Source organism: Leucopleurus acutus, assembly GCF_964270905.1.
Source record: "Leucopleurus acutus genome assembly, chromosome: 11".
NCBI classification, from domain to species: Eukaryota; Metazoa; Chordata; class Mammalia; order Artiodactyla; family Delphinidae; genus Leucopleurus; species Leucopleurus acutus.
Genome location: NC_139152.1, coordinates 5,104,275 through 5,115,056, shown reverse-complemented (window position 1 = coordinate 5,115,056; position 10,782 = coordinate 5,104,275).

Sequence of the window (10,782 nt, the reverse complement as noted above, 5' to 3'; positions counted from 1 at the left end):
ATAGCCAATAGCTCTGGGTCTCCTGCTACTGCGCGCTGATTGTTACCGGGCAGATTACTTTTTTTTTTTTTTTTTTTTTTTTTTTTTTTTTTAGTAGGACGCGTTCCCCGCTACATCAAAAGGAAGCCAAGAAAGGGAGGGCGGAGGGAGAGCGGGGACTGGGGCGGGCGAGGGCTGGGGAGAGGCCGGGGCGCGGGCGACCTTATCAATAGCGTCGGGAATTAGTATCCAATCGACTGTATGTAAAGAAAGGGGAGGGAAGGGGCGGGCGAGGAGAATGTCTAATTGCGGTGGAAGCCATTAGCTTTCTGGAAGAAAAAAAGCTCGCTGAAAAACCCAAGTTGCAAACTCAAAATGAAACAGTCCCGCGCGGCGGATGACAGTCGGGGCCGAGTACGGTGTTCCTCGGAAGACAGCGGGTGCCTAACAATCACCTCTTGATTTCAGTCAACGTGGACTTCCCGACTCAGGCCTTGAGTCACTCCGGATAAATAAGTGAACTTAACATTTTAAAACCCCATAAAGGACTTACTCAAACTTCAGCTCAGCCACCTTTGAGCGGATCAAAGAAAGCTGTAGGGGTAGAGGGTGGGGGGCAGTGTGGGCGAGAGAGGTATTTTTAAAGTATAAATCTGCCCCGACAGGCAAGGACAGAAGCCGGCGAGGGCTCCCAGCCTCTTGACATCACTTGGTAACTAACCCAGCACGGCCTTTTCTCCACCTCCCTGCAGGGAAAGCATCCCGAGCCCTGGGTCCCCTGAAGAGGGGCAGCTGGGGGCGGGGAAGAGGCGGGTGGTCGTCCTCCGGGCCTCGCCCACCCTGGGGAGAAAACCTGGGTGGTGAGGCCTCAAGTCTCGGGAGCGGCGAGCCGAGGGGCCCCCTCTCCCCTTCCCTCCCCCTAACCCCAAACCCGTCTGGCTTTACGGAGAAATTCCGGCGGGGAGCGGGGCCGGGGGGCGGGGGACAGACGGCTGTGAAGAGGAGGGGCGCGGGCGGATGCCCCCCTCCCCGCCGCCCTCTCCGTCCACCCAGACCCGCGGGTGCGGGCGCTCCCCGCGTGGCAGGCTCGCCCCTTCAAGTTCCCCATTGACTTCCCCTTCCGATTACGGACTGTTCCCGAACAGCAACCTCGCAGCGAATCCGTCCCCCAGTGGTTCAGGCTCCAAGGCTCGGGGTGGGGCGTGCGAGGGTGCGGAGGTTGGCAGGAATGTCTCCACGAGGCTTGGACTGGAAACTGAGTTTTCCCTTTTGGTCGCCACTCCGACCATGTGTTAAAACTTTAATTTTGCTTGCTAAAAAGCACTCCTCCTCGCACGCGGGAAAAGGCACGTTGCCTTCTGGACAAACCTGCGCATTTTCTTTTGAGTGTAGCCTTAGGTTTAGAGAAAAAAACCAAACGTCTGTGCTCCGGCTTTTAAGTCAAAACTGGTCACTGTAGGGAAAAAAAACAAAACAAAATATTGGCTCTTCCTTATTCCTTTTAAATCCCTCAAGGGGGGAAAAAAACACCTCCTTCCCTTTGTAGGATCAATGATAACCTTTAGCGAACGTCAGTTTTACTGGACTTTTATTCCCTCCCTGGCCGGCTCACCACCCCTCGCGTTGTGGAGTTTCGGTTGGAAAGTGTACAAACTCCTGTAGGTGCAGGGTGTTTATAGGCACATTTCTGCAGGAACCTGCAACGCTAAGCACACTTACGCCCCAGCTCACCTGGCGGATGCCGCCCAGCCAGGTGATCCCGCTGTCGGCTGCAAGCTTCGTCCTCCTAGGGGCGCTCTGGCGGGGTGGGGGGAGGGGAGTGAGTTCGGGATCAGGCGCCCCCGCCACCCCTAACTCCCCCCCCCCCAGAGCAGAGCGGTGTATTTCTCCATTTAGGGATGGACGGGCAGTCAAAACCGAAAACCCGACGGTCGCTTGAAAGTAGATGGCCAAGGGTCCGAGTCTCGGCTCTAGGAGGCCGGAGTACCAGGAAGGAAGCCGAGGAGGTGCAGAAGGAGGGGACGGGAGGGAGTGGGAAGGGAGTGGAAGCAAATTAGGAAAATGTGCGAAAGGAAGAGGGACAGGTCGGGAACTGGAGCTCGAGGGGACAGAAGGTGGGTGGGGACGAGCCGCCGGGTGGCTCCCCGCGCCAGGCACTGGGACCCAGGTGTGAGAGCGCTTCCGGGACCCCGCACGGCCGCCCCTCGCCCGTGGCAGCCCCGGGGCGCCCAGACCCTGCGGGGATAGACACGGGCCGGCCTGCGCTCTCCAGCCGCCCTCCCTGGGTCCGAACTTGAACCCGGGCTGCGTGCCTCGGGCGGCAGATGCGACAGGCGTGGGTCAGAAACGCCTGCCGTCCGTTCGCCCCCCTCGCATCTTCCTCCCCTCCCTTGAAAAAAAAATAAAAAGTAAAGAGACCCGAAATTTCCCCCTCTTCCTGTCTGATTCAGCTGCCTCACGCGGCCGAAAATAGCCCTGGAAGTGTCTTCGGTTTATAAAAGTGACTTTTGCAGTAAGATCTGGGGCGGGGGGCATCTGCCCCCCGGCGTCGGTGGGGCCCGGCCTCCGGGAGGAAAGGGAACCGGCCGGCTCGCTCCTTCGCCCTCCCCCCCGGCGCCCGGGAGGGGCCCGCTGGGCAACGGAATCGCGCCTCCGCCGGAGGAGCCACCACGCGGCTTTTTCGCGGAATTTTGACGTCATCCACACGTGGGGGGAAGGGGCTGGGAGAGCGAGAGGAAGCGGCGGGGGAGGGGGCGGGCGGGGGCGGGCGGCGGCGGTGCGTGGCCCGCCCCTAGCGGACGGCGCTCCGGCCTCGCGCCCCCGGCCGCCCGGGTCGCTGGGACCGCCGCGCGCGCCCGCCCGGAGCCAAATGGCGACCCCCTCCCAGGCCCTCCCTGCCGCGCCCCCGCACCTTCCACCACGAGGAGCTGAGTTTTCTCCCTTTGAAATCGCGAGCTGCTCTCAGCTCCGGGAAAAGCTGATTCCTTTGCGTTGCCGTCCAGTTGCGCTCATTGGCGACGTCAGATTGAATATCGCGATTGCTGGTCGCGACGCGCCACCACCTAGCTCTCCGCCGTCTCTCCAGCGGGGGAGACGTGGGTGTGCTTTCTGTTCCTCGGTAATGAGTTCTGCACTTACTTGGACGCCAGTATTTTACGCGCGACTTATTCCTCCCTGGTCCCCCCGCCCCATCCACTATTTCGATACCAGCTGGGTTGGCTGACTTTGTGAAAATTACATGTGACAGTCCATCTCCCGAGGAGGCGTAGAAGCAGTTTTGGACGAATTTTACCGTGTTAGGAGCAAATCCGTCTAGAAATAACGCCCGTCCAAAGAGTTCCACAAATAAATGGGCAAGCGTTTAGGGCGACTCCCCTCCCACTCGCTGGATACCCCCAGGGTGTCCGTGCTCGTGGAGGACCATTTAGACCCCGAGAGCTAAACACTGCAGCTGCAGAGTGAGTCCGCGCACCTTCATTTCCCCTCTATGTGGGCAAAGTCTTTTTAATCTTTCAGTCGGGGGGGTGATATCAGAAGTGTGCCATTCTTAAAACCCACGGTGATAACGCTGAGTTGATACTGAAATTTACAAGAAGCTCTGTGGGACTCTTTGGGAGGAAAATAGTCAATGTGAACTGGGTTTTACCTCGATGAGGTATAGAGAATGTTGCAAGAATCAGATGCAGAAAGCTAGGGGCTTCTTTGAAAATGTGCTTGTGAGGTGGAATTACTTGTTTCAAATGTAAAGGAGAAGCTTTCTGTTTGAATCAGTCATGAAGTGTGGAACTGTTTCTTTTTGAAGATGACAGACTTTGGTTATGACCATTCTTACTTCGTTTTAACACATTCCCTCTATTTTTAACTTATTATTTATTTCTTTTTCGTTTGATGGTTGCTGTTCTGACCCAAGAGACTTTGTTTTGTTTCTTCTGGGGGGAAAAAAGAGTTAAAATTAATGAAAATGTCAATACTTGCTGTGGAAGGTCAGTCTGAGTGAACTATATTTAAGAGAGCTTGCTTTTCTGGTGCCTGATTTGATGGACACTTGATTTGTATGTACAAAGGTAGAAAAACAGAATAAATTATTGAAGGAAAAGAAAAGGGAAGGAACCAAAGAAGTGTTTGAAAAACCAAAAAGACAAATGTCTTTTAAATTTTACTCCTGCTTCATTTTAGACATTTAAGTTCGGGGAGGTCATGTTAAACGTTTTGTAGATTTAAATCCCTAGTAAAATGTCAAGACTACCCCTACCAGAAATGTTTCTGGAGCAACAGTCATTTTTATTTGTTTTATAAAACTTAAAAATGTTTTTATAAACACTTTGCCCGAGTTCAAACGTTCATTTGCCTTTAAAATGTCCACTTTCCTAGTGTGATTGAATATTCTTTCGATTTTATGGCTTTATTCAGCTGTGTATTAGTTACAACCAAATCGAAGCAATGTAAACTATTTCTAACAAATAGTCCGTATTTCATATTTTATTTTTCAGCCTTTAAACACAAGGATGGCCGGCATTTGTTAGTATAGTTTATAACATAACTCTACAACACCCTGAATTCATATTCTCCAAACTTTAAAAAACTCATTAATAAAAACCGGAGACATAATTTTCTTGTTGAGGTTTTGGGTTGCTTTTGTTGTTGTTTGTGGCTTTTTTCCCTGGTGGCACAATTCAGGAGGGAGATTGAACATTTTTCTAAAATTATTTTCTTGGTGGTCTTTGGTTGGCATTTTTCATTTGAAATGTGAAATAGATTGTTTTTAAAGTTTTATCATCTTTAAGATGTGCACCTCTGGAGAGAGATGTTCTTTCTATTTTAGGATTGACCTGAAAGCAAGCAGTTTGTATAAGTATGCTAGACAATCCAAGCTAGGATGGATTTAGACTCCTAGGAGGAATGCATTTCCTTTTTGTTCAGCCTGAAGTAAGGGCATCTGCTCTTACATGAACTTGAAACAAAGTCTGCGCCTATGCATTGTGTAAACAACTTAGAAAAGCACAAATTCAGAGGAGAGGGGTTTATGTGGAAGGTGAAGTTAGAACAGAAAATCCTAATTTATTTCTGCTGTTAGCCATCTCAAATCACACTTGCATTGTGGTCCCATCAGCTATAAACCAAATAATTTTTTCTTTATGACATATAGAGGTGTGTTCCTTCAAGCCCTGTGTAATAATGATGATGATGATAATAGATGATAGTAATTCCGCTGTCTTCTCTTCCAATGAGTGTGTGTGAGCCTTCGTTTTATGTTTCTTTAACAATTGTGATCGAATTGTAAGGAAATGGATTCTGAAGTTAGGTTTTTGTCCTGGGAAACAACACCAAAAGGGCTCAATTTTGTGCTTTTGAAAATAAAAAGTCACCAAAATTTAGTAGACGTATTGCTTAAGGGAAGAGAACAAAATGCACAGGATTAAAAATGAACAGGAAAATTCCTTTGCCTAACTTACAAATCCCTACCTTCATCGTGCCCACATATGTTTCCATTTTTGAGAGCCGCCAGGCGGTCAGTCTAGCTAATGCAAACTCAGGACCTAAAGCCTTTCCTGGTGTCAAGGAAGATGTTCTAAAGCGAATGGTATGGGTTTACGTAAGGTTTTGGAGGAAATGTCTTACATCTGGCATCTCACAGTCACCAATTTTTTCAGGATCATGAAATATCATTTTAAAGAAATATTTTGAGAGAGAGGGGAGTCTAGATCATGCATTACATCTGGACGGCCATTTTGTGTGTGAGGTCTTCCTGAAATCATTTAAACTCAGGAAATTTAGTTGTCTCAGGTAGCAGCCCATGAGCTCCCTTTTGTATAATTCCAATAAACTGGTGAAGAGCAATTTTTTTACCCCCTACTTCTGAATATATATTCTTCTAATGTTTCTCTTTTTTAAATAAAATGGTGTACCTAATTTAAAATTTCCCTCACATAATATAGACCAAGGCTCCAAGTGACGTGCCTTTGTACAAGGAAATTATTCAGATAATTACTCTTTGTAGTGCAATTACCCGCAATTTTATGTCATCTAGCAAATGAGTTAAGTAAGCTGGTAATCGAACCCCAGTGAAATCTGCTATACTTGGGCTGAAAACCATACTTTACCTCGAGAAATCAAGGTCTGACCTTCCATTTAGACACTTAAGACTTTACCTAGGCTGCCTGTATGTTTCACTCAGTGGAACTCTTTTCAGATTTAGGGAAGCCTGGCTCTCTGTTATAGATTAGATGTAGTCTTGCTTGGAAACAGGGGAATGGGCTGTGGACCCTCATGACATTTTGGCCCGTCACAGAATATGCCTTCTGTGTCTGGGAGTCTGCACTTGAAATTCTATATAGTATTCATCAAGGTATTCATGCTGAGCGATCACATATGTGCTAAACTGATAACATCACAGGTCTCTGCACAGATACATCAGAGCATGTCGGGGGCACGCTTCAGATTTGTAAGGTAAAATTCAAATGGTTTTAATGAAGGAGTCAAACATGCAGGGGTTTCTGTGCTTTGGAGATCGCCTCTGGCTCTTGTGTTTTATTCTTTCATTTATTTGGTGCAAGCTGAGTCCTTACCAGGTGCCACACAGCGTGCTAGGCATCGGGGATGTCGTGGGTATGTAGTTAGACACTCAGTGAATGTTTTGTAAGGCTGGCAGGAAGGAAAAAGCGTTGAATAATACAGTCCCTGTCCCTAACAAGCCCGTTGTCTAGGGATCAAGCCTGGGAAAGAATTAACATCCTATACATGAATGCTTTAAGAAAATAATAAAACATAGAACAAAAGGCATAGAATAAGATGCCATGTTTTACCCATCTTACACCACCTACCTTAACGCAGGGGCATGGAAATTTATCTTTTCTTTAAAACTCAGTCTAGGCAAGTAATTATTCCTTGGATTGCATAGTCGTTTTTAAAATTATTTTTCTTAAATGATTCTTGAATATTGTTCTTAATAAACTATTGGAACTTGTTGATTGGATGTCTGGGTTACATGTCTGGGGTTTGGTCAGTCCTTTTAAAGTAGCCAAACCCCTTCTTGGTCCATCAGACTGCGAGAAGTCCTTTCTTTGAGTAGCTGGTTTTCCCAGAGCATCTGTTTCTCCTCAGAATGAACCCTCCCTGAATCTGACAGACTATTGATCAGCCTTTCACTCCTTTGGTTAGGGAAATTGAGGTCACAGTGGATCATTTCCTTGTCCTGAATCACCCAGATGTTCACAGAGCAGAAGGTAGACCTCTGATTATAAGCTCAGATGCCTCCTAAAATAGATGCAGAAAACATTGTCCCTGTCATTGGCACCATGGTGGTGAAGTGGCACCAGTCTAGGAGTCAGAATGCACACATTCTAGTTCCAGCGCTGTGACCTGGGGATAGCTTCAATGTTTCCATTTCTTTTTTTAAAAAATTAATTTTTATTGGAGTATAGTTGCTTTACAATGTTGTGTTAGTTTCTGCTGTACAGCAAAGTGAATCAGCTATACATATACATATATCCCCACTTTTTTGGATTTCCTTCCCAGAGCATTGAGTATAGAGTTCCCTGTGCTCTACAGTAGGTTCTCATTAGTTATCTGTTTTATACATAGTAGTGTATACATGTCAATCCCAACCTCCCAATTCATCCCACCATCCTTCCCCCCTTGGTATCCATACGTTTGTTCTCTACGTCTGTGTTTCTGTTTCTGCTTTGCAAATAAGTTCATCTGTATCATTTTTCTAGATTCCACATACAAGCGATATTATACGATATTTGTTTTTCTCTTTCTGACTTACTTCACTCTGTATGACAGTTTCTGTCCATCCACGTCTCTGCAAATGGCACAATTTCATTCCTTTTTATGGCTGAGTAATATTCCACTGTATATATGTACCACTTCTTCTTTATCTATTCCTATGTCGATGGACATTTAGGTTGCTTCCATGTCTTTGCTATTGTAAAAAGTACCGCTGTGAACGTTGGGGTGCATGTATACTTTCAAATCAAGTTTTTCTCTGGATATATACCCAAGAATGGGATTGCTGGTTATATGGTAGCTTTATTTTTAGATTTTTTGTTTTGTTTATTTTTTGTAATTGGGGTATAGTTGCTTTACAATGTTGTGTTAGTTTCTGGTGTACAATGAAGTGAATCAGCTATGTGTATACGTATATCCCCTCCCTCTTGGACCTCCCCCGCATCCCACCCATCTAGGTCACCACAGAGCACCGAGCTGAGCTCCCTGTGCAGTACAGCAGGTTCCCACTAGCTATGTGTTTTACACATGGTAGTGTATATATGTCAGTCCCAATCTCAAAATTCATCCCACCCCGTCCCCCCGCCGACCATGTCCATTCTCTACATCTGTGTCTCTATTCCTGCCCTGCAAATAGGTTCGTCTGTACCATTTTTCTAGATTCCACATATATGTGGAAAATCTCAGCACAAAAGTTAAACTAACCCAGTGCTTATTCCTACAAGTCAAACACAATCCCCCTTACAGCACATATCGACATAGAGTTTTGGACGGACCCTAACTTGCAGATCCTTCTTTAGGTCTGACTAAGGGACAGCTTAGAGACTGTGGGCCTCTTTCCATCAGGCTTACTCTGAGCTACATGGAACTCATGGAGCATCAGCTAGCTTGTTTGGTGAAAAAAGAACAAAGCAAATCTCCCAGCACTGCAATCCTGAGACAAGATACCCCTCCTTGCTTTCTGGCGCGTCCTAATAGCGAGGAGTAAGCAAGGAAGCTTTCTGCTCTGTCGCACTTTTCTCCCTCACTTTTCGTAGCTTTGAACATGTGACAGGTTTCATTCATTGGGGTTCTTTGTACTCCACCAAAATCCACTTAGATGTAAATTATTTGCTTTATAGAATTATATGTTTGTAGACATGTTTCCTTCTTAAAAGTGTGGCTACTGAGAAAGAGAAACTGGTAGTCATTAATAAGCAATTACGTTTGGGAGAGTTTCTGGACAGTGTTCTATATAATTTTTTTAAACATGTGGTATGTAGGGCCATGGAGAAAGCACTAGACTTGGGGTTGGGAGAGGTGCGATCTAGTCCCCATTATGCCATAGGCTGTGTAACTTGGGGCAAGACCCTTATGGGATTACCACATTTTAAGGTTGTCAGGGAAACCATGGGTCTCCCAGTCCATACCCCCATCTATCACAGAGGAACACCTATAGAGCATCCCTGACAGATAAAAGTGATGTCTTTGCTCAGATATTCTACTGATGAGGAACTCGCGTCCTCTAAGTTATCCCCATTGTCTGTTCTAAGTTTATATGTTCTTTCTTATTGAGCACGACGCTCCATCAGCATCACTGGTGTGTGTCTGCTTACTACTGATGGACCTTGAGCTAGGTGCTTTGCCTTATAGGATCTTCCCAAGAACCATGTGCCATTAGGATCCTGACGGACAGAGGGGTTCGATGACTTACTCAAAGTCATGGAAAGCTAGTCAGGGGCCCCAAACCGCCTGCTTCCAGGCAATTTCTTCCCACATATGTTGTCTCTGGCCACTGGGACAAGAGAGAACTAGCTATCTCCCTCGTTTGTACTGACAGTCGGTCAGATATTTGAGGCCGCCGTCCCTTCATCCATTTCTCTTCAGCTCTTTTATTGGATGCTGTCCCCTCATTAGCGGGCTACCCTCCTCTGGATCCTGACTAGTTCATTGACATCCGTCTCAAAGTGTGGTATCTTTCTTAGTGTGTCACTAATGAGCTGGAGCGGCTCGGAACAACTTCAGAAACCTGCAGATCATCAAGGGGGTCACAGGAAAACACACAGCCATGGACCACCCTTTGGCTTCTCTCACTCCACTTACCTGGTACCATTGAGGCATCCCCCAGTACCACGGAGGACATACTAGTCTAGACAGGAAAGAGAAAATGGTTATCCCGTCTTCTGGAGGCTGGTTTTGTTAATGAAACCCCAGATTGCACTCCATTTTCTCATCTGTAAGTTGGGTGACTTAAACTATGGATGGTCTTACCTTATGTATGTTCTGTGGCCCCAGGGAACAAAACGAGTGATTCTGATAAAACGTTAGAAAGAGGCGTATTTCTGCTCACTTAAAGAGCTTCCTCTGTAATCCATTGCAACATGGCAAGGGTTACCTTTAGTAATCAAATAAAGGACCTATAGTAGTAACTAATTAGGGATGTTCCAAGGAGATGGATGGGTCACTTATTGACTCTGAGCCTAGATGTCCTCCTCTGTAACCTTGGGATAATAATATCCATAGCACAGTGGTTGTAAGGAATAAATGTTTGTGGTGTACTTAGCACAGTGCTTTGGCGTGCTATTAAGCACTGAGATAAAGATAAGTGGAGTTATTATTATTGTTAAACTCTACTCTCAGACTCAGTGCAGCTCTAGGAGTCCATGGAATTATTCGTGCGTTTCATACACTCTATGAAAGTATGGATATTTCTGTACCAGATCATGGCTCTGGGGTGTCTCTACCCACTGTTTACACCACTATTAGCCAGTTACTCAGTGGCTTCTGCCAACATGGTTTAATCTCAAACCAGTTAATTCTCAACTTCCTGTTACCTCGTCCTCAGAGAGACATGTACTCAGAGGTAATCTTCCAACCTTAGTAATCTTCCAACCTATGCAAGGGACAAGGGAAAACGCACGTACACAGTCACAGAAGTGGAAAGAACCTTACACGTCGAATCCATTATTTATCAAAGTGAGGTAGTTGGTACCTGGAGGAGCATTTGTATTTAAATGCTTTGAGGTTTATTTTAATGAGTATCAGAAAAAAACGCAACATATCAAACTCATAGTTTCACAAATATTATAATGGTAT